Source organism: Nanorana parkeri, unplaced genomic scaffold, assembly GCF_000935625.1.
Source record: "Nanorana parkeri isolate BGI_ZX_2015 unplaced genomic scaffold, ASM93562v1 scaffold10, whole genome shotgun sequence".
Taxonomy (NCBI): domain Eukaryota; kingdom Metazoa; phylum Chordata; class Amphibia; order Anura; family Dicroglossidae; genus Nanorana; species Nanorana parkeri.
In genome coordinates, this window is record NW_017306278.1 from 4,397,411 (window position 1) to 4,421,955 (window position 24,545).

A 24,545-nucleotide genomic window follows, 5' to 3' on the forward strand; every position below is an offset into this window, starting at 1 on the left:
CATATACTGTATATATATATATATATATATATATATATTCCGGTATTTATACAGCATGCATAGCCCATGCTGTAATCCTGCCTTCTACAGTGTTTGTAATGGACACTGGCTCCTTTCCTGTCTGCATTCTGAAAATGACATATTCTTTGTGCTGTACAGGGTGTATAATATACACAAGGACCTGTCCGGCGGGTAAGGGGCGCATTAATTAACCTGTCCTTGGGGCAGCAGAGAGAGTAAATCCGGCCCTGGTTGTATGTGCAGAATACATCAACCTAGTTAAGGCTGAAGGATCAGTATCTTTATATTAGCCACGTGCCAAGATATATCTAAATATTGATGACTCTCCGAGTATTAAAATCAGTGCCACCATTTGGCTTTAGTAGCCATCTTCTCAGGGAAATTCATGGCTGGCATTCGACTTTCCTCCGCATGGCAATGATTCAGGGTTCAGTGTGTAAACTATACAGATCTCTCCCTGTATGTGGACAGTAGAAAGCATCTGTATAAGGCTAGTATGGGATATAAGCACATGTTCCTCTGTGTGGCAATAAATGGCTACATTGTATCTTTTCTGTATGTGGCAAATATGTGGACAGTGACAGCTTAACTAGGTAGATGATCTTCAGAATGTTACAGATCTCTCAGAAGTAGCATTGTGAGATCTTCTGGAGAAAGGTGTGACTGGAATGTGTGGAAGGAGATGGCAAGTAACATTTGAGGGATCAGTTTGGGTTGGGGATCTTTTAGGGTCAGATAGACTGATGTAGCCAACACTGATAATGAGGTTTCAGGTCAAAAAATTAGAAGTTTGCAAACAGTAGCTGACTAATCTCACCAATAATGACTTTTGTGGCCATCCTGCGACATAATTCTGCCATCCCTTCACAATGCAATTCACTCCTAGCCCAAAAGTTTATGTCCAAATGTCCACTAAGTATAATAAATTATGACTAATAAGACAGGTCTACTCCTCTACATAATGACGATTATATACGCACGTTGAGAACATTATAGACTAGGGTAGGTGACCTGAATGCTGAGGACAATGAGTATGGTAAATGCCTACAACTACTGCATATATCATGGCTGGACAAATCCCAGGAGCCAGGTCACCAATGCTCCTTAAATATGACAGATGGCGCCTAACTTTTGAGGTTATCTCTAATTACTGTCAATGGAGGGGGCTCCTAAAAAATTAATGCTGGCCCCTGGATAGAACAGACCGGCTCCTGAACGCCAAATTAATATGCCCAACCGTAGAACTTATCTATACTACATACAATAGGGGCATTGAATGGGTTTATCATAATATACACCCAGATCCTGTCCAGAAAAAAAATATACCGTATATACAGTATATACTGTATACATTAGTTAAAAAAAGTATACAATGTATGTAATAAAACACTGGGTCCTCCCCTATATACAGTGCCATCAGTAAGGGGTATTTACAGTGAGAGCGGTCAAGCTGTGGAAAGGTTTGTCACATGTGATAATGGAAATGAGTCATTGGAAAGGAATGGAATTAACATGAAACAAATTGGATGATCTTCATGCGATTAGCAGTATCCAGTTATATAGTTAGTAAAGCCTAACAATTTATTTATTTATTTTTATCCAAAAAAATTGATCCTGGGAGGATCAGGAAGAACCTTTGTTCCCTCTTGTGTAGCAAAATGGACAATAGTTGCCCTGGGGGTTTGCCTTTGTCCTGACCAAAGCTGCTGTCACTGTGCGATGTTAAAATTGATAGTCATCCATATTTTTAACAGTATTAGTTATGTACCTGGACCCTTTCCTGTATACAGCGAGTAGATATACTTTTTACCTGGACCCTTTCTTGTATACAGCGAGTAGATATACTTTTTACCTGGACCCTTTCTTGTATACAGCCAGTAAATATACTTTTTACCTGGACCCTTTCCTGTATACAGTGAGTATAATATATACCTGGGTCCTTCCTTTATACAGTGAGTGGAATATATACAAGGGGTCCTGTCCTGAATACAGTGAATAGAGTATATAGCCCTATCCTGTAGTGTACAGTGATTATAAGGTGTACCTGGGTCTTGTCTTGTGTACAATAAATATATAAAATATACATAGGTGCAGTGTTATATGCAGTGGGTTTAATATACATCTCAGTCCAGTGCTATATGCAGGCAATATATGTCTAGGTGCAGTGCTATATGTAGTTCTTGAAATATATACCCGGTGCCAGTACTATATGCAGGTCTTATTATATACCCAGGTCTAGTGTTCTATACAATGAGTATAATATATACCCAGATCCAGTGTTCTATACAATGAGTATAATATATACCCAGGTCCAGTGTTCTATACAAAGAGTATAATATATACCCAGGTCCAGTGTTCTATACAATGAGTATATTATATACCCAGGTCCAGTGTTCTGTACAATGAGTATAATATATACCCAGGTCCAGTGTTCTATACAATGAGTATAATATATACCCAGGTCCAGTGTTCTATACAATGAGTATAATATATACCCAGGTCCAGTGTTCTGTACAATGAGTATAATATATACCCAGGTCCAGTGTTCTATACAATGCTTGGCATCCTGGACTTTCTGTGCTCATCAGCGGAGCAAAGAAGGATGGACACTGACTACCTTACCCATTTGGTAATTTCCTCATACATGGGGCATTTCCATTATATTTCTAAAACTCCTTTCTGTACTCATTTGACAAATCTATACATTGGCTTTGGGTACATTTATACATTACAAATAGGTCAATGTTATAGTAGATGTAAACCCTAACAAGATGGCATTTAGTTCCTGAAGCTCTGTATCAGTGGCCTCACGTGTGTGGCCTGCACCGGGTGACAGCATTGGAGGGGGTGACACCAAAATCACTAACATTCATTTTGGTGTCTCAACCCCTCTGAAAAGTCAGGCACACGGTCATGGACCGAGAGTCCGACAGTTGCACGAGAAAGGAGGGGACCCGGAGGCATACCTTATCCCGCTGGGTATACGTCCGCTCCTCTCTTTGCTGGCGTCCATCACGTAGATGGGCATCGGGCAGGTAAGCATGCATGCGTGATGACATCCCAGAGGGGTGTCACCCATCTTTCACTCTGGGTGACTCTTTCAGGGCAGCCCGATACATAATCATAGGTGTGCGCACAGGCTGTGCCATGTGTGCCTGCCTCATGCGCAACACTGAAACTGCAAGTTTTTAGTCACTGAGCTGGTGGAGAGATCACAAAGATCGCTCTGTGACTAGCTCAGCGATACAGAGCGCAGCACTTGCCACTTACATTCCTCACATAACAGCTGCAGTCTTTGGTGCCCGGGAGGCTGCGAGGGAGCATGGCTGTGGCTTCCATCCAATCTGGAAGCCAGGCGGGTGGTCACATGACCACCTGACAGGCTCCCTTCTTCATTACTGCACCCCAGCTGGTAGAGGTAAGGGACAGTTGAAGAGATCGGAATCCGGCGGTATGTCTCAGGTCTGTGTATGTATGCATGTATCATATACATATATACAAACATAGGAGAAACATGGCCGTATCGGGCAGCTCCCGGGAAGGACAAGTGCTGCGTGTGATTAGTACGCAGCCCCTGTTCTTCTCTATGGGAATATGCGGCCGTATGCTGCCCTACGCTCACCCATCCTGCACGTCTGTGCAAGGGCAGGTGTCCGTACTCGTACACTGACAGAATGGATCCTGTCTGCGTCCGAGCCCCTTGAGCCCGCAAAAGATACACATGTGGCACTGGCACCGTTCTGTTTACTATACGATCGGCATTGCATAGTGTTGCTCTGCCCCAACCGCACGCTGTGCAGCGTGGCCGCGTGATGTCTCATTGCTTTTTGTTGAGGGGTGGGGGGCGGGGGGATGTGTTGGGGTGTAGAATAAATATAAGATGCACATTCATTGTTTCACCTGCGTTTCATGTGTTATCAGCTCTTAAAGATGACCTTTACCCCCCTTTGGCTACAAATCGCATCAGCATACAACTCTGCATGCGAAACGGACGGCGGAGGGGGCAAGCACGGCTGGCTCTGCTTCTAGATAGGCAGATCCAGCTGTCACTCACGCAGCTGGGTGGATTCAGACAGTAATGTCGGGATCCATCCCGGCTGCGACGTCTCAGCTTACGATATACTGAGCTTTGGGTCATGGGAGAATGCTAGTTTGTGTCCTCCCGTTACCCTTAGGAGAAAAGCCCTGAGTAGAGCACGTTCACTTTAGAAAGTAAACATTCACCTGGCTTAGTAATGAGGCGAAGCTGCACTGACTTCAATCATCCAATCACACGCAGACAAAAATCCTGCTTTTTTTTAATTCTCCCTGCACATGATTGGGCATTGCTTGCTAAGGGAATTTTCACTTTGTTATACCCGATTCACTAAGCTAAGTGAAAGAAGAACTCCAGGATTTTTAAAAATGAACACTTGCAGTGGGGCTACCCCCACATTGCAAGGACTGAGTGATCATTTTGTCTAGGGGGAAAAAAATTTAATTAAATATATATATATAAGAAATACAAAATAAATACTCATCTGATCCTTTGTCTTGACTGGCTTGTAGACCAGTCCTTGCAGCCTCCCTGGCGGTCTAAGGACCTGTGACATACGAGGGACATACCACAGCTGGTGCGGGGTGAGATAGGGGTAAGCAGTCAGTGCTGTGGGACCAAGGATCGGATGAGTATTCCTTCTTTATTTTCACCGATAGAACAGAACGAGCCCCACTGCCAGAGTCAATTTTTTAAAATCCTGGAGTTCCTCTTGAATATTCACTTTGCAATGTGCACGTACTCTACTCTTTTAGTGAATCAGCTCCATTGGCAGCAAGCACCGGGCAAGCTGGTTTTGGATTGAAAATTAATAATAAATTTTTATTTTTTTATATGTTTAACGCAATACGTAAGCCGTGTAAGCCTGAGGCATATTTTAAAAATAACGTACGCTACATGTGTATAATACATCTAAAAATAGAAATTATATAAATACAGCAGACTTCTGAGCAACCGGTGAGTCATTTCATTTTGACGGCACTTGTTTAGTCAAAAAAAGTGTGGCGGTAATACATAATATTAAATAAAACAAATTCTTTTTTTGCTTCTCTCTCCTTAAATATTTAGTGGATCCCCAAACATATTTTTCTCTCATATCACTATTGATAAAATTTTTAAAAAAATTGTTACAAAAATATCAAATTCAGATGATAATAGAAACTTTTCTAAATTGAAAGAAAAATGCTTTATAGTTATAATGACATATTGCTAAAAAAATAAAGATTTAAGAACCTATCATTATTTAAATGTATTTCAGGCCTTGGACACGTGGGGTCAATTTTATTTTACATTTTGGAGTAATTATTTTTGAACTCTTATATTTTTTGTTTTTTTATTATTCATTGCCATTCCACCACATTTGTATGTTTCCACCAGCCTGTTACCCCCTTTGTGTTCCTATTCTTTTCCCTCAACATTTGAAACTTTATAACTTCTTTAGCTATTTGAACAAATCTTAAATACTTTACTGAACTATAATATATATTTTATATTGCATAGCCCATGTATATATATATATTTTATAATGACATTTGTTTATAAATATGACTTAATTAAATCTGATAAACAAATATTGTCCCCATACAAGAGTCATGTGTGAGCTTTGTGTGTTTCTTCCAGATCTGTGCAGTATTCCAGTGTGAGACTTGGAGCTTCTATTAATAAACACCAGTCACTGTTCCCTCTCTCCTTGCAAGGTGACTGGTCTTGTCTCCGCCCCCTCCTGTATTAAAGACGGGTCACTGCTGCTTTCTCTCCTTGTGCAGGGTGACTGGTCTTGTCTCTGCCCCCTCCTGTAATAAGGACGGGTTCCACCTTAAGGTTCCTTTGGACTTTTTCTAGACTAATGTTATCTTCATAATATTACTTTATTATGTATACTACATATGTTGTACTTGAAAACTGCCACTTGAAGTGTGAGCAAACATACTTGTCTATCTGTTTAAAAGTTAAAAAAAAACCTTTTTGAAGGAAAAGACGGGTCACTGCTGCTTTCTCTCCTTGTGCAGGGAATGACTGGTCTTGCCTCCGCCCCCTCCTGTAATAAAAACCGGTCACTGCTGCTCTCTCTCCTTGTGCAGGGTGACTGGTCTTGTCTCCGCCCCCTCCTGTAATAAAGACCACTCACTGCTGCTCTCTCTCTCCTTCTGCAGGGTGACTGGTCTTGTCTCCGCCCCCTCCTGTAATAAAAACCGGTCACTACTGCTCTCTTTCTTTGTGCAGAGTGATTGGTCAGTACAAAATATATTATATCAAAATTCTCTATCTATCTATCTATCTATCTATCTATCTATCTATCTATCTATCTATCTATCTATCTATCTATCTATCTAATATGATCAAGTGTCTATAGTTGGGAACAGATACACTTAACATATATGGAATGAGTCTACAAAGTAACATAAATAATAAAGCTTTTAAAACTTTTTAAAACTGCGCGTTCAGAAAAGACCGTCCTTTGCTTTTTTAGACACCAAAACAGAGATTTTTAGATACTTAATGGGAAGTCAGGGTTGCATCATGTATAGAATGAATGAATATAGAATTATGTCATTCAATACACAAAAGTTACATTTTGTTAATTTAGTCAAATGTAACCCTGAGAATAAAGCTTTCAAAAAAGTTTATAAAACTATTGAACAGCAAGCGGTGTGCAGGAAATGTCACGGTTTACTTTTTTAGACAAGCCATATGGTGATGTTAGTTACATCGCCTGAACTCAAGGCTGCAAACTGTCTGCCGGGGAGTTTGAGGTGATGTAATTCAATTTAAAATGAAAAAAACGTTTATGTTTTATTCATTTATTGTTCTGATTAACGACTTCAGGTACTTGTAGCCAATGACAAACCTTCGTCAGTCTCCCAGGCCAGACTAATGAATGATTATATAATGCACAGATAGATAGATAGATAGATAGATAGATAGATAGATAGATAGATAGATAGATAGATAGATAGATAGATAGATAGATAAATTATATATTTATTTATTTTTTCTTTCTTAAAAAAATTGCTGTAAGCTTGACTTACTACAGTAGCTTTTTTTTTCCAGCTTTTAATTCATTTTAAAGGATGTTATGATCCCTCCACACTATACCCTTTGGAACTAGAAGAATGCAAGTTTGATCTCCACCCGAGAAAGGGATTCTTTACTGTCAACACTGTAATAATGTAACTATAGTCTTGCAAAAAAGTAAATCTGTTAAATCCGATCTAAAATTTCATATAAGCTTCAACATGACAATATAATTTCAAAAAAGTTTGTTTTCATTTTTTTTGTTTTTAATCTGCAGCTTTCATTAAAAGAAGGCTTGGTGATCCTTGTATTCCGACGGCTGGCGCCCGTGCCTGTCTGAATACCCGGCTGCAGTCACTGTTCCGCCGATAGTTTTTCACCAAATTCCTTTGATTTTTTTCTCCTTGAATTTTGTTGAGCCGCGTGATGCCACAAGTGCCGCTCACGGATCAAATATGGGCCGATCCAGCAGGAAAAGGATGAGTCTATGTATGGCTAGCAGTGCTTCAGCTTGGCTGCACAGCATCTTGTTATAGGCTTCTGTTCTGTTTTATTATGTGAGAACCACTCCTTCACATTATGCATAGGGCCCACTTCTTCTTAGCTATTTCTCAGTGGCATTCACAGCACGCGTAGGAATCCAATAATATGTAACGTCATAACTAAACGTCCCGCCTAAGAGCACCAACATTCTAGCTATGACCTTTGATAGCTTGAAAAGCTTCTTCTGTGCACCCCTCTGATCCTGGTTTCACGTTTGTTACTGGTGCCTGGAGTTCCCTGACTTGGAGACTAAGAATTGCCCACCTGCCTCAGTGGCCGATAAGGGCGCTCTAGCTGGGCAATGGCATTGTGGGTGGGCAAGTCAGGAAAATCATGCCCATGGTAACAAAGTAAGAGTAGTTTTAGAGAGGTGCACAGACGGCAGTCTTATGGCTAATAGAGCTAGCAGCAGCAGTCATGAGGTCATTGCTGGCCTGCTCACACTGCAGCGTTGTGTTAAAGCAAATGCCCAGCAACGTGTGTACTGCAGTGTGGTGGGTTGTGTTGCCATTCACCAATGTACTAATACAACGCATTGGGTTGTAATGCATCACAGCGTGCGGATCTGAACGATCTCTGCATCGCATTAAGAAAAATAGGGCATAAAACGCACAATAACATAACGCACTAGTGCGTACGGACCCATAAGAGGAACCAAAATTAGCTTGCTTCAAAGGCTGACGATTCAGAAGGAAATGGAATTTATTGTATAAATTTACTTTTTTCTTTAAATAAAAATTGATGCAAAAAAAAAAAGGCAGAAAATGTCCTACCAGATTCTAAATTTAGCAATGTGCTGTTTTGTTTTTTTCTAGAAAGGAATATGGTTTGAACTGGCAGTCTGTACCGGCCGGTATGAATGCAGCACAATGTTGGCATCATCCAACGGTATAAGACACCACGAACGAGGGGTCTGAGTCAGGCTGAACGTTACTCACCGGCATTACACAGACAATGACCCCCTTGACTTCTTCTCAAGGTACATGGCTGGGTACAGAACACACAAGGATGTAATCAAAGCATTGGCTCCATACAGGCCAGGTACTTGGCTTTATATTAATTATATTATGTGTTATTATGTGTTATTATATAATATATTATTATTATTATACAGGATTTAGATAGCGCCAACAGTTTGCGCAGCGCTGTACAATATAAGGAAGACATTACAATCACAATACAATTCAAGACAAGATGGTAAGGATGGCCCCGCCCCTGAGGGCTTACAATCTAAAAGGGAGGGGCAAGTGATACATGAGGAGGTAGCACAACACAAACAGCAATAATGAGGAGGTAGCACTAACACAAACAGCAATAAAATATAGCAGCGATAAAAAGTCTTAATACTATGTACTACTATGGCAGTATATACAGTATATATATATATATTCTGATGCGTAGACTGTCCAGATGGCCTATTGTGCCTCGTCTTTAGCCCTAAATACAATTTTCTTAACTCTTTAATTCCCAGCAAGCACACCCGCATACAACATCCCGCATGCGATGTACAAACTATTAATAGCCATCATAAAGATAAAATGTCTTCAATGACGGGACTGTGACTCACTGGAGAGGTACAAGATGTCTTCATTGCTGTGCGTCGGACTTAACTCTTTAGCTGATTCACTGACATTGTCCATCAGTACCTCATCTTCAGTGCACTTTATAGTGCTGAGTTTTCCCAGAATAAAACCTTTCTCTACTTTCAAGACAGTAAAATACAATTATCTAAATATAGCAATTTCACAAATAGTTTACATTTAAAAACATATAATCCATATGGACATAGGGAGGGACAGGGTCCATTTTTTTAAAGAAAAAAATAAATTTCTCCTTTACTCTAATATGTCTCCAAAATCAATGGCATAAATCATGTTTGAGGATATATCAACATTCTAATATATCATCTTTACTTTCTTTTAATGGACACATTTTATTTTTTATTTTTTTAAATGTAATAACTTTGTGTAACCTTTAACTTAAAAAAGTTAAAGGTTACACAAACATTAACAAAAAAAAGTTGAATGACACACCACCAAATAATATAAATGATTCTAGCATAATAAAATATTTTAGACTCATTCTTCCAAAATGACCCAATATTAGCCCATATATCAGGAAAAAAATAAAACCCAATCGTTCCATTTTGGCTCAGAGTAGGGAATTTTCTAAGAAACTACTTTAAAAAGTAAAGCAACTTGATGGTTTAATGAAGTTGATTTACTGAAGGAGTAGGACATTCCCTTACCCAAAGATGTTGCGTTTACTTTAAACATCCAAACATGTACAAGGCAAATGACTATTATTTGATACAATTCTTATATTACTTTATTGTATTTTAATAATACATTTTTTTATATTTTGTATTTATATTGAAGATACTTACTTATGAGTAATGTATATCTGCATCAGACTTCTGCCCCCTTCTAGTCCGCTTTTTATTACAAGAAGTTGTAATGAGAAAAGGAAGTGATGGAAAATATATCTAATGTGGAAACCCTACACAAGCCCCTTTCCTATAAAGGTTCATATTCTGCTCATGCCAAGGTGCTTGTATATATAAACCCAATTGCTAAAATCTCATACAATCCTCAGCATGTTAATGTAACCTGAAAAGTAATTTTCAATATTTGTAAAACTGAGACTTTATTTAAACTTTTACCTGGTGATCCTGCATTGAAGGTCCATGGGCGGGCACTTCCTGTATCAGAGTGACCATGCTCTGTTTCCCAAATATGTTTCTGTGTTGTCACACGGGCTTCCGATGGAGACTACAAATAGCCATTTCAACACGCGTTACCCTGACATGGTCCACTGTTGTCACCATCAGGAAACCCAACCTGAGAAATGGCAAGCAGCCAACACGGGAGGGCATGTAGACAGGAAATGGCTGCAATGTGGGTGAAAAGACCAGCAACACATGATGAAAAAAAAAGTGAAAAGGAGTATTTTATAACGTTTTTTTTTAATGTCAATTGATATAAGACTCAAAATGTAGTTCAGTTACAGAGTGTATTTGTAATAAGGCTTTAACACCTTATATTTCATTGGATTGGTCCAACAATGCTTGCATCCTTTTCAGGGTTAAAAAGCATGTCAACACAAACTAAATGGAGAAAATCAATGTCTAAATATCAATATTTGACAAGCTCGCTCTATCAGTAGACAAATTCCAAAGCGGAAGCTGAAAAACATACTGTATTGGCTGATGAAGCATTTTCAATGTAGGGAAGGATGATAAAAGTAGGATCAGGAGCCCTGACTGTTCTTCAAATACAACTAACTCCAGGCAGATATAAAATACAAATAACGCAGCTCAGTATTGACCAATACATCATTCAATGTAATATTTGTTAATATGTACTGTAAGTACCTGGATTTGACCTCCATGTCCACCTCTTAATCCTCTGTTTGGCAGGACTCAGACTGGGAGAGGGAGAAGCGGGACAAGGAGCCAATCAGCAGTGCTCGTGCGCTAAGAAGATCTATTATTATAATATATATTTGGATTTATATAGCGCCAACATTTTCTGCAGCGCTTTACAATATAAGGAAGTCATTAGAATTACAATACAATTCAAGACATGATGGTAAGGAGGGCCCTGCCCCTGAGGGTTTACAATCTATAAGGTAGGGGCCAGTGATACATGAGGAGGTATAATTATTATAATAATAATAATACATAATAATGATAAGATCTATCATTTAAGATCTATAGGTTTCAAAGAAAATTTGGTTGTGATGGATGGAAATGGACTAAAAGACCACGATGAGAGTACAGAGATGAACTATTTATATTATGAATTGTTTAGGTTTCATCTGGAGGGACTGTCCCTTCTTTTGGACGCCAATCCCTGGGGCCCTCTTTGCTCCTCATAGGTCCCTCTTTTTGAACTTATCTATAGACCTCTATAAAAATGCTTTCTTTAGCTGCTAGAAGGGGTATACACTATGGGGTCTATTCACTAAGCTGCGTAGGCAGCCGAGTAAACGACCGACCTGAAGCGAAGTGTTCAGGTCAGTGTTCAGTGTTCGGTTATTCACTTCAGGCTGGTACGGCTGATTCCAGCAGTATATCGGCTGGCTTCGGGTCGGCCGAACATGCTCAGCATGTTCGGCCAACCCCAGGTGCAGAAGGAGTTTAACTCAGCCTATCCAACATCTGGATCGGCTAAGCTGAACCTCCGGCAGGCTACTCACTGCTGTTCGGTCTATTCTTATAGATGCCGAACAGCTGTGAGTAAATAGCCGAATGCCGCTGAGCTGAGCTCAGCTGTTCTGCTCAGTCCCTCTGTGGGACCGAGCAGAACAGAAAAATAAGGGGTATACACTACTTTTTAAAATAGTTTAAAAAGTAGAAAAACAATAGAAAACGATTGTGCGGAGCTAGCAGTGACAGCTAGCTCCGCCCAACTGTTTTCTATTGGCGGGCGGTTCTGCTGCCGTCAAAAAAAACCAAACATTTTTGCCATAGGAATGCATTGCTAGATTCCTATTGGCTATTTCAATTTGCAATAGCCAATAGCAAACTAGCTATTGCACCCGCCCTCTGCTGCTGTCAATCACTAGAGGGGACCTGATGGAGAACTGCAGGTCCCCTCTGCTGATTGACAGCAGCAGTGGGCGGGTGCAATAGCTAGTTTGCTATTGGCTAATGGAAATTGAAATAGCCAATAGGAATCTAGCAATGTATTCCTATGGTGAACATTTTTTTTGTATTATTCTGACAGCAGCCAACCGCTCCAAGTCAGAATAAAAAAAATTTAAAAAACAGGGAAAGGTTTACTCTGCTTGATAGAGTAGAGCAAAACTTTCCTTTAGAAAGTGTTTCTCTCCCGGGCGGCCGGGAGCCGCTATCTAATAGCGGGAGACTCCCGGAGCGCCCGGGAGAGATAGGCTGCCTGGAGATCAGTGTCCCTGGTTAGCTGGTAACCAGGAATGCTGATCTCTCTGCAAGTGGCCGGAGCCAGCCGTAAGATCACCAAAGGATCAGCTGAAGCTACGGCTAGATCCTTCGGCAGCTTTGTGAATAGACCGCTATATCTTTCATCCGGTCTCTATATTATTCTATTTAGTACTTTTAAAAGCCTAGATACCTAGATAGCTTTTAGAACTTTTTGGTGATGTAAAATCAGACTGCAAAACTAATTAGAGCATTTATACAGTACCTCTGAGTGTAGGATCAGACCTTATAACCAACAGATACATTTATATTCTATGTTTGCAATGTCAACCAAGTACAAGATGCAGGTACATTAGTACTGTATTGTACAAGTTAAATAAAAGCATAGGATATTCTATTGTGAAATGTCAGGACTGCATAAATAAGAGTGGTCTTTATTGTGTATTCTGAGTAAGTAGGAAACAGATTCTATTAAATACTATTGTGGTACATTGCGTTGTGCTGGGCAGCTGATTTGAAATAACCGGGCTGTAACGTACAAACAAATTCAGTCTGACTACATTTTTCCAATGCACTACTACTGTAGTTAAGCATCTTTAATGTAAAGTAATGCAGACACATAACTTGGCAATTCAAACATAGCATGTTATGAAAAAATGTCTTTAAAAAGAGTAGGGCCCCTTACATTGGTGGTCAGTGGGAGAAGGGCATCTTTACTTTGGGGGTCAGTGGAAAAATACTTCCCTACATTGGTGGTCAGCGGGAGAAGGATCCCATTACTTTGGTAGTCAGTGAGAGAAGGACCACTTGACATGGGTGCTCAGTAGAGAAGGGTGCCCTTACATTGGTGGTCAGTTGGAGAAAAGCGTTCTGCAGACTCTTTCTCCCAGTTCTTGTCCATAACAGGGATGGGAGGAAAAATGAATGGACAATCTGTAACAAAATAAATCAAGGCAGCTGGACTTGCTGTATTTTTCTTGAAGATGTTTTGCTGGTCATCCGACCAGCTTTCTCCCTTCAGAAAGAGAAGCTAGTTAGATGACCAGTGAAATTTCTTCAAGAAAAATGCAGCAAGTCCAGTTGCCTTGATTTATTTTTTTACAGGTATTCCATGACCTGGATGAATGAAAACTTTCACAGACAATGAATGGACATGTGCGATGACATCAATGCACTTGTACTCCATTAAGAACTGCAAGGCCTCTGCTGTGGTGGCTAGTGGGACTTGCAGTTTCTCCATTCACTCCATTCTCCATTTACAGATCCTGCGCCTGTACAGCTGCCCTGAATTCAAATCGTGACAGGGGCCTGTAGGGAGCAGAACCCTGCGATTCAGGTAAGTGGGGGGCGGGAATGGGGGGCCGGAGATGTGACCATGTTGGATGTTACATCTTGAATATGGGTATAATATGAAATATGGTCCCAAACAAGAAAAATGTTGCCTTTAACTCTTCCCCATTGTACCCCCCCCCGCCCCCCAAAAAAATACTTAGTACTTAGTTTGGTCTAGCTGTAGAAGGATCCCATTGTCGCTACTGGAGTCTCAATTGCAGGTGGCGTTGGGAATCCTCCCAGGGATCTCGCACTCCTGGGGCCCCTAAACTTGATCTCACATGCTACCGACTGATTGTCTGAAGTTTACATCTACATATCTATATATGGGCTCATATAGGATCCAAACTCAGTGGCGTCATAAGGGGGGTGCACCCGGGTGACACCATTGGAGGGGTCACCCCCTCTAAAAAGTCGGGCACTCGGTCATGGACTGAGAGCCCGACAGTGTCAGGAGAGAGGAGAGGACATGTCCATACTTGGATGAGGTTGTATAAAAGAATAATTGGATAGTTGACCTCCATAAGAGCTGAGCAGATTGTTTTAACCATTTCATGCAGGGGGTCATTTTCCTCTCAATGTCTTCATAACGGAGCGCAGAAGAAAACTGTTTCCTTTCAAACATTAGCACCTTCCCGAGAAAACACATGAAAAATGGATCTCATGTCTTAGTAATGATTTACATTTATTTTATCCCGTAGATTCAGAGAAGCCTGGAGGTCTTATTCCAGCAACGCTAACGGTAATCTAAAGTGAAGCGTCTCAGTCACCCCTGTAGAAGCGTTTACAAAAATGACAAACTCCAGCACCGGCGTGAAGCTTTTTTTTTTTTGTATTGTATTGCCAAATGGAACAGGAAATGAAAGTAAGGAAAGTGTTGCGGGACACAAAATGTAACAACTACTTTTATTTTTTTATATGTATGCCGCTGTTGATAAGCATTCAGCAGTGGAAGTATTGCCAGATGTGATACTTTCTTTTCAAAGGGTACCAACCCTCTGTCCAAAAAAAGGAGACTACACAACGAAATCAGGACAAAATCTCCCGGTGGAAGACCACAGTCCATATAACACTTATAAAATACCAGTATAAATATTTCTTCTTGTGAGATTAAACTCCACATTTGTCTTTTGAAAATAAATAATGTATTACCGTATGCCTTTCCACAAGGAGGCGGAGATGTCATAACAAGAAGTAATACAATGCCCATGATTTTACCATGTAACACATAACTTTATTTTATGAACCACACCTAGAATAATAGTCCTTATAAAATAAGGTATATATAATATAATTTTAAATAATATAATTTAATATAAACATTAAAATAAAGTTATGTTACATAGTAAAATCATGGGAACTGTATTACTTCCTGTTATAATATTTCCACCTCCTTGTGGAAGGACATTATACATTGTGATGCCTGGTTTTTACATGCTAGCTTGTGAGTGTGCCAGGAACACTTTTTGCTATTTTACTGTCTAAAGCCCATTCCGTGTGCACCTTGCTGTAAAGCTGGTGATCAATTGATGAGTGCGTTTGTCATCTGTTTTGCTTGACTGTTTATAAAATACATTTTTCTGTTACATGCCATGGTAAAATCATGGTAACTGCTTATTCTTCTTGCTATGATATCTCTGCCTCCTTGCGGAAGGGCATACTACATTATTATACCATGAAACACCCTTAAAAAAAAAAAACTCTCTCTTCCCGGCGCCATATACTCAACATGATCCTTATATATTGCACCTATTTCACATAATCATCAATACAAATTGATCAACCTTCTACCTGGTTCAAGTATTAAATGAAACACAGTAATAGTCTATTTCATACACAGAATGTAATAGACTATTACTATGTTTCATTTAAGACTCTATATCAGTACTATATATAATTAATATATAAGCATTATGTCGGGTATATTGTACCAGGAGGGGAGAGTTTTTTTTAAAGGGTGTTTTAAGGTATAATAATGTATTATGCCCTTCCACAAGGAGGCAGAGATATCATAACAGTTACATTTATTTGTTACATGACATGGTAAAATCATGGTATTTTATAATCCACACATAGAATGATATACCTTTTTCCAACAATATTTCTTTTATTGAAAATTTTTGTTATGTATTGAACAACATAAGAAAGACAAAACAGTCTTGATACAAGATAATAGAATACAGAACAATTCAGTTGTTACATGCATATGTATCATTATGCATTGTGGTCCAAGTCTTAGCTGCTAAGTAGAGATTGGAACACAATATATAAGACCCATTGAGTTCAAAGACACCTGTATCAGACAAACAATACAAATAAACTAAAAATAGAAAAAGTAAAAATAAATAAATTATGCAATTCTATGAAAAATATATGGTCACCGTGAGTAGTAGGAGCTTGTAATCCACTTACTCCATTGTCTACAGAATCGATGGATGGTATGGTTTTTGTATGCGAACATACGTTCGTATGAGCATTGTAGATTAGTCCAGCATATGTATCATTATGCATTGTGGTCCAAGTCTTAGCTGCTAAGTAGAGATTGGAACACAATATATAAGACCCATTGAGTTCAAAGACACCTGTATCAGACAAACAATACAAATAAACTAAAAATAGAAAAAGTAAAAATAAATAAATTATGCAATTCTATGAAAAATATATGGTCACCGTGAGTAGTAGGAGCTTGTAATCCACTTACTCCATTGTCTACAGAATCGATGGATGGTATGGTTTTTGTATGCGAACATACGTTCGTATGAGCATTGTAGATTAGTCCTTTGGATCACTTCTGAGAAGTTAGGTGGGGATGTGGAGAGCCATTGCCGTGAGATTAGAATGATATACCTTAAAACGCCCCTAAAAAAACTCTCAGTGCCATATACCCAACATGATCCTTATATATTGCACCTATTCTACATGATCATTAATACAAATTCAACCTTTTCCCTGGTTCAAGTCTTAATAGAAACAGTAATAATCTATTTCATGAAATAGACTATTATAATGTTTTATTTAAGACTATACACTGTATATAATTAATACATAAGGGTCAAATCTGGTATATGGTTAAGGGTGTTATATAATATTATATTATGCCCTTCCATAAGGAGGGCACAATTGATCAACCAAGTATTAAATGAAACATAGTAATAGTCTATTTCATACACAGAATGTAATATTATGGGGTCTATTCACAAAAGGGTGAAGAGTTTGGAGAAGGCAGGGGAAGGGAACAATCTAGGACAACATAGCTGAACCGGAAAGTGAGCTGAATTGGAGAATTTTTCCAAATCGGCTATTTTGTCCTAGATTGTTCACTTCTCCGGCCTTCTCCAAACTCTTCACCCTTTTGTGAATAGACCTGTGTGTTTCATTTAAAACTATATACTATATATACTTAATATATAAGGATCATGTCGGGTATATGGTACTGGGAGGGGAGAGGTTTTTTTAAGGGTGTTTTAAGGTATAATAATGTATTATGCCCTTCCACAAGGAGGCAGAGATATCATAACAAGAAGTTACTATGATCTTACCATGGCATGTAACAAAATGATGTATTTTATAAACCACACATAGAAGGATATACCTTAAAACACCCCTAAAAAGTGCCATATACCCAACATGATGCATATACATTGCACCTATTCTACACGATCATTAATACAAGTTCAACCTTTTCCCAGGTTCAAGTCTTGAATGAAACAGTAATAATCTATCTCATGAAATAGACTATTATTATGTTTCATTTAAGACTATACACTGTATAATTAATACAGAAGGGTCATATTAGGTATATAAGACCGGGAGGGGAGAGGTTTTTGTAAGGGTGTTATATAATAATATATTATTCTTTTCCACAATGAGGCGGAGATATCATAATAAGAGGTAATACAGTTCCCATTATTTTACCATGTAGCAAAGAATTTTATCTTAAAAACCACACATAGAATAATATACCTTAAAACTCCCTAAAAACTAAATAGATTATTACTATTTTTCATTTAAAACCTGAACCTGGGAAAATGGTGAATTTGCATTATTGATCGTGTAGAATAGTTGCAATATAAAAGGATCATGTTGGGTATATGGTGCTGGAAGGGGAGAGGTTTTTAAGGGTGTTTTAAAGCACAACTCTGGGGAAAATATTTATTAACCCTTGCAGTAGGGCTATTTCTGCACTGCAGGGGGTCAAGTGCTTGTTTTTGTCTAGGTTATAAAATAACAAAGTTATATTCAGCCGGCGTGCTCTAAGACTGGTCCCTCCCGCCTCTCCCACATTATACTCTCAGAGTGAAAGTCGAATATGTTTCAGTTGCTTTGCACAATAATGCCATCCTAACATGTTTTCAGGCACTGAGGATGGGAGTTGGTCACTGTAGAAGAGGACCTGTCTAAGGCTAACTTCAAACCTGAACTCCGACCTTCCCTACAGTCTTGCACAGCTGGACTAAAATGGCTTCCTCTGATTTCACTGCACACTGTGAACTTCTCACGATGTGCATTAGTAGCTGCAGCAAATTAGACAGAACCTGCCTCAATTCCTGGCTGGAGGACAACCAAGGGGTCTTCCAAGTGGTGTTGGCCCTGGAACTATACATGCACCATCAGATGGAGGTCAGTCAGCCACAATCTTAGGGCTAGCAACCTTAAGAGAAAACTTAGAGTTTCACTGTACCCTGGTTCAAAAAAAAGTGATTTTAGATGATGCAATCATTTTTTTTGTCCAGCTGCTCCTACCAAAAATGGCAGAAAATATTCCCTTTTTTTCTTCATTCTACTAGATGACTTGCATGTGAGCTGGAGTGTCTGATCACCGAAGACACATTTCACAGCAGGACAAACACTCAGTAGAAGACCAGGGAAACTCAGTAAAAGACCAGGGAAACTCAGTAGAAGACCTGGGGGACTCAGTAGAAGACACGGAGTACTCGGAAGAAGACCTGGGGCACTCAAAAGAAGACCCGCAGTACTCAGGAGAAGACCTGGGACATTCAGTAGAAGACCTGGGGCATTCAGTAGAAGATCTGGGGCACTCAGTAGAAGACCCGGGCACTCAGTAGAAGACCCAAAGTACTCAGAAGAAAACCTAGGTCAATAAGTAGAAGACCTGGGGCACTCAATAGAAGACCCAAAATACTCAGAAGAAAACCTGGGGCACTCAGTAGAAGACCTGGGATATTCAGTAGAAGACCCGGGGCACTCAGTAGAAGACCCAAAGTACTCAGTACAAAACCTGGGGCATTCAGTAGAAGACCTGGGGCACTCAGTAGAAGACCAGGAGCACTCAGTAGAAGACCCAAAATACTCAGAAGAAAACCTGGGGCACTCAGTAGAAGACCTGGGATATTCAGTAGAAGACCCGGGGCACTCAGTAGAAGACCCAAAGTACTCAGTACAAAACCTGGGGCATTCAGTAGAAGACCTGGGGCACTCAGTAGAAGACCTGGGGCACTCAGTAGAAGACATGGGGCACACAGTAGAAGACCCAATGTACTCAGAAGAAAACCTGCGGCACTCAGTAGAAAACCTGGGACATTCAGTTGAAGACCTGGGGCACTCAGTAGAAGACCTGGGACATTCAGTGAAAGACCTGAGGAATTCAGTAGAACACTGAGATGGACTACAATCTTATCTTTAGTTTACTAATTTGTATTGAGATTGTAGTCCATCACAGGAGTGAGCTTTGAGCGGTGGCTACTTTACAGCACATACAGGGACTACGGGGAACAAAAGTAGCCACCCTCCAGAGGGAAGGACAGTGTCAGCACCAATTCAGAGATAATTTGAACATCTATAGCCGAGTGATACACAAATAAGATACATTGTTATTAATAATTAAGGTACCTGAATGCATTTTAAGATTTAACTCCTGAATTTAGTGTCACTTTAAAATAAAGTATATCTTATGAAATTCTGACAATTGTTATTTAGTGACAATCTAGTGCCAGCTAATAGAAAACTGCACTGCTATAATATATAAAAGAGAAATATCTCATTTTCAATGCAGAAATATAAATTTTACATATTTGTTATTGTTACCAGCTCGTTATAGAAAGTAACTTATTGTTTTTGGTCTTATAAATAAGACCCGGAGGTATTTGAGCTGCCCCCACTGCTTGTCCCGAATGAGGCTCCAGATGACAAAGTACTTCTGATACATGAAAATGATAATCAGCCATATTTATGACATATCCAAATCGATTTATTTTTTAGGATTTACAGGGATCATTACACTAAGGTGTGGCAACCGCAATCTCTTAGCTCAGCGTTTGGAAATAGAGAGCACAATTTGGGAGGCAATCTTATAAAATCTTCAGCAATATAAAGTTTACTGCATCTCACATTTATGAAATCCAACTGTATCTTGAATAAGTATAAACACAAGGAAGATTTCCAAGCATCCAAGTGATCAGATTCTTCTTTGTCTTTTCCGGTTGTGGAGAATCTGCTGTGCAGAACATGAAAGAAGGGAGCGGGACAAGTTTTGAAGGGGACGGTCGGTGAGGAGGACGGCAGGCAAAGGATATCACCGGGGTAAACCTCCAGTTTATTGTGCTTTCCGTGCTGCTGGCTGACCTATATTGTTAGTGATGGGTGCAAACAAGCAGATGAGGGATACAAAGAGGTGACTGGAGCTATAATATAAACTGTGATGGGGGTGCTCTATGCACTACACCATATAATGACATTTTATTCCCTTCCTCTTGATGATGGGAGTTGTTGTTCTGCTAATGAAAGCATTAAGGAGAACTCTATATCAATGGTTACACATATTGTATTAGCAGGTACAGATATGTTTTACAAAGCAGGCAACAATGTTTACAGGCATATCACTGAAGGACGGTTTGTAATATAAATATATACTATATATCTATATCTAAATATTTATATGTACAGTATGTGCAGGTTTTTTTAAAGCTTTATATACTTCATATTGGCTCAGCAAATTGTACAGCTGCTAAATTCAGAATATCCCCTTTTATATTATTTCTTTATCAGTTATCGCTTTCTGGTCCGGTGCTGCTTCTGGGTGGGATCCCATCAACCAATAGCTGTCTGTGGCAATAAGCACCCGTTGAGGGGTATGGAGGAACAGAACATGGGACCGCAAGGATTTAGGTGGGGGTGGTGAGATCAAATCTGTAGGGTGGGAAATATAAGGGGAGACTAAGCAGGAGCCCATAAGAGATTGGTGGATGCGGCGGGATGATGTCATCGGCATGATTACAAATCCGCTTGCCTGTACAGTCCGGGGTCAGACGCATTTGCTGCAGTTCCAAACAAGCTGTAAGAAGGTCCTCCAAGTAAGATAGATTACAGGAACCCAGTCCATTTTTATTAAACCAGTCACTAACCTAGGAAACTCAGACTCATAATATAAAACAGGATAAGTGAAATCCACCTTTACTGTGAGAACGGCATATCAAATAGATCAGTAGATCCAGAGCCATAGGCAGCTGAATTTAAATGCAAATCCGGACTTTTCCTAAAAGGTTTGAGCTTGACTCCACCACCGCCCTGCCTCCCAAGCCTCTGTAATCTAATGCAATAAATTAACGCTTACCAACTTGGAAAACAGGGGGCGTGGCCAATATTGACTTTTGCAGAAAAGGTCAAGATTAGCATAGAAATGTAGCTGCTTAATTTCTGGATCTTCTGCTCATTTTGCCATGCTGTTTTGAGTGAAGGTAACCTCAGCTCAGGCATTTTATTCATTGTATGCTCTTTTTGAAGTGTCCAGGTGTGGGGTTTGCAATAGGTTTAAGGAAACAAAGCGGCCTCTAACCGTACTGCTAAACCTAGATGTAAACCAGGAGGAGATGGCTGGCCCCGATATACCATTTTAGGGCCCAGTAATTTATACCGATCGCAGCGTACCTCTAGGGAATACCAATAAAACAAACCTACCTGCATGTATTAAGTGAGCAAAGGACGGGGCTACAATGGCAATGGTAACCACTCTCTGTGCTTATAGCTGCGTAAAGCTTACCAGCTGGCCAAGTCATCATACAATTTGATGAACTGCCACCCCGTGCCATTCAGGTAATATTGATTATTGATTAGTCATAATTAGAAGTGAGTTAGGAGCTGAGAGGTGACAGCTAAAAAAACAAAAAGTGACAAAAAGGGGAATTTCAGAACTTTTTGATACTGAAATTTAAACTTTTTAATAAGAAGGTAATTTTTATCAATAGGTAGACAATCGGATGAAATTGATCATATTCTTTTTTCCCCTTATAAATAGACAATAACCTTTCCTATGTAGGTCGGGTCTTCTTATAGGCAGAGACCTTTCTCGAGTGGGTGCAGACCCTTCTTTATCAAGGACAGACTTTAAATCAAGGGGTACAGACCTTTTTGGGAATAGGTTAGATAGGTAAGGGGCTATTTTTAAATAAAATTATTTAAAATTCTCATTTATGGAATAGCACGTGGACATGCAGCAACCTGCTAATTGGAATTGTATTTGCTGGGAATGTCAGTGTTAGGGTTGACACAACAAGGTATTAATACATTTATTATGGGTAAGGACATGTGTCCGGGAACAGAGCAATGTTAAAAGTTACGACTCTGAGGAGCTTCTAGGCAACTGATTGGCTGCTCTCTATAAAAAGTGTCAGATGTCTAATTACACGGCTCAAAACAAATAGCTGATTTTACACTGTTGATTACTTGACAAAGGCAGCAATGATGTAAAAAGAAAAAGCATTGTCTCCAGTCTCTCTAGCTGTTCCATATCAGTTTAATTTCATATCCGTGTGTCAGATTCACTTTAAGCAGGGAAATGTTCTCTCTCAAATCTCAAATAGGTAAGCTGACATGAGGAGGGCCTTAAAGAGGGTGAGGTCTTTCTTATATACGCAAATACATATCTGAAATACCTAAGAGGGCTTACCTAGATACAAACCTTTCTTTTATCAGTAGGCAAACTTATGAATAATATAGATAGCTGAGCAGGTAAGAGAGTTTTGAATAGATACATTTTATCAACAGGAAACAAATCAATTTTTTTAATGAGCACAAACACACATTTTAAAAAGCTAAAGCTCTAAAATAGTTTATTTAATAGGTAAAAAAATGTGTTAGGTTGTTGTCAGTCTTTATAGTTATATGTAGTTATATATACACACACATATATATACTGTATATACACATATCTATAAATCTCTCTCTCTCTCTCTCTCGTTATACCCTCTATTTGATTTTTGGGGGGTATGTTATACCACTGACAGAAAGTTATGTTTCAAATTTTAAGATCACATTAGCCTTAAAAAATATTTTTATGATAATCCTTGTGGATATGTATAATATGTACCATGTAAGAGGCTGTAAGCATGAGGTATCAGAGCATTATTTTGGATTAGTGATCAAAGTTAATCAATCAAAATATATGTAATTATAACATAGGAATAAAAAAGAAAAACACTGACACATGGCATTAATTATATTTCTGTGGCTTTGTATATCATGGGAAAGTACAATACAAAAAGATCAGGAAAAAGAGTCCACGACATATATCACAAGTTCAGAATATATAAGGCAAGAGTCACATTGTATGACATATGGAACAAAGAAATTGTAACAAAGAAAAGAGTATTAGTTTTGCTTTTATCTAAGTTGTCCTCAGGTGACGAGGGTTACCAGCTAAAATATAACTTTTTCATAATATAATATCGTGAGGGAAATGCACAAATTGCAAAAATGTATATTGAACTTCCTGTAATATAAATATATATAGATAGATAGATAGATAGATAGATAGATAGATAGATAGATAGATACTGTATACTGTATATATTAATGTGCAAAATGTCAGTTTTCAAAGGGATATTCAAATCTTGACAAAAAAACATATAAAGCAGAAAACAGTCTCTAGGGTCTTGGCTCGGTCTATAAAATAGAATTATGCCAATCTGGCAGCTAACCAGAAAGTCAGACAGTTAACAATGTACCAACCTATTCAACAGGTTAACATCTAAGATTGAGTTAACAGAGATTAAAAAGTACAAACCTCTATAATTTTAACCCAATAGTTGCTGCTGGAGACCAGCCAATATGTATTTTCTCCTTATGCCTTTGGTCTTTATTTCATTATAGGGCACAAGTTGTATCAACTGACCCCTATGACAGCCAATATGAGGTTCTTTTACATGTAAATGTAAATATGGATACTTTCTTTTATCCTCTGCCACAAATCTAAAGTGAAACATAATACTTATATGGTGACATGCCTAGTTGCTAGTCTTTGTCCACTGTTAAAGAACCCTTTAGGGCCGAAGTCCTGGACAAGGGGCGATTTTGGGTTCCTGAGCAAAGCTAAATAATTATAATGTGTAAAATACTTAGAGTTATGAAAGAAATAGAATTAAAAGTCCCAATGGCGGAAATGTTTACAAATCTGGTAATGGTAGGCAAGCAATATAGAGACTGAAATCATTAATTTTAGTGTATATTTTATATGTCAGGAGGGTTTTCGGGTTATAAATAGATTGCCGTTGAATGAGGTACGTAACTAAGGGAAAAAAATAGATAGTACTTTGTATCCATCTCGTCCTCGGGGTATAAGGGTTACGGTGGTAAAAATGAACTATTTTATAATTCTTTGTAGACAATGTATGCTGTAATATATTAAAAGTTATAAATCATATTTTGAGTATATATATGAAAAACACACTAAACTTTTTGCAG